This window comes from Octodon degus, unplaced genomic scaffold (assembly GCF_000260255.1).
Source record: "Octodon degus isolate 3935 unplaced genomic scaffold, OctDeg1.0 scaffold00465, whole genome shotgun sequence".
Classification (NCBI taxonomy): Eukaryota; Metazoa; Chordata; class Mammalia; order Rodentia; family Octodontidae; genus Octodon; species Octodon degus.
This window is the reverse complement of record NW_004525041.1, coordinates 138,466-139,529: the sequence shown is the minus strand read 5'-3', so window position 1 is coordinate 139,529 and position 1,064 is coordinate 138,466. Positions and strand designations below refer to the sequence as shown.

At 39.5% G+C, this 1,064-nt stretch overlaps 1 pseudogene; it reads left to right on the top strand.

The window, feature by feature from the left end:
* Positions 1-345: 345 nt before the first annotated feature.
* LOC101587196 overlaps positions 346-1,064 on the top strand; it is a 31,158-nt pseudogene continuing 30,439 nt past the window's right edge.

Here is a 1,064-nt window from a genome sequence, read left to right as displayed (position 1 = left end):
GCACTATTGTGGCCAATGCCCATAAAAGACAGATTGAGCATGGAACTGTGAGAAAAAGCAAGTGCTATCTGAAAATGAAGCCACTACTCATCTGTCAATCCCAGCGTCTTTGTGAAATCAAGGAACAGAATGTGAACAAGGCATGTGTAACATGAGCAGGACCAATTGGAAATAATTGGTCACAAGATAATTGTACTTTAAATGGCTTCCTGATGTGTGAACTCAATACCAGATTCTATCCTTCTGTGTGAACGGTTTCTTGTTCTCACACACTCTGAGCAAGCAACACCCTCCAGCTTTGCTGAATGATATGAACACTGAGTAACACTGAACTATGACTTCATCATGATCAACAACTACTTCTCCAACAGGACACCTATTCTGAAGCCCATGGTCCAGCAACAAATCTCCAGTTTCAAGAATCTGCACACAAAATTGCTGTTCACTAGGTACTTTAATGTCACTGAAAAAACAGCCTTAACTCTGATAAAGCTCTGAAGAAAATATTTCAATGTCTTGCACTGCCAAACCTCAAAGACCCACTTTGTGAAGATGTCTTGTATGATACTTTAAAGCTGACCTGGTGGAAACTAGGTGGCCAAATGTGTCACTAAACTTGAAGCACAGGGAGGAAAGAAACTCGTGTCATTTTCAAAATTACAGCTGTGGATGCTGAGATGTACCAAGAGAGGATTTGGCTCAGGGTCATATGTTGCACCTCATGTTGGAAGAACATGCACCACTTCAGAGTGACCAGCATAATATGCATGTTGAAGAGCATCCCAATGAGAATGATGAATATAGGGAGGGGGATTGTGAAAGTGATAAAATCTATTAAGGAGAAATGGAATGAATGCCAATACTTCCTTGAGAAGCACAAACCCATCTTAAGTGAAATTAACACAGTGAGTACATTCGAGTACATATTTCACAGTACTTGGGCTGCACACAAAATTTCCTAACACTAGGTCATTGAAAACACTGAATTTTAGGCACATTTCTGCAATTAAATTTTAACAGAAGTGTACTGTAGATATACATATACACAACCAAGCACATTTAAT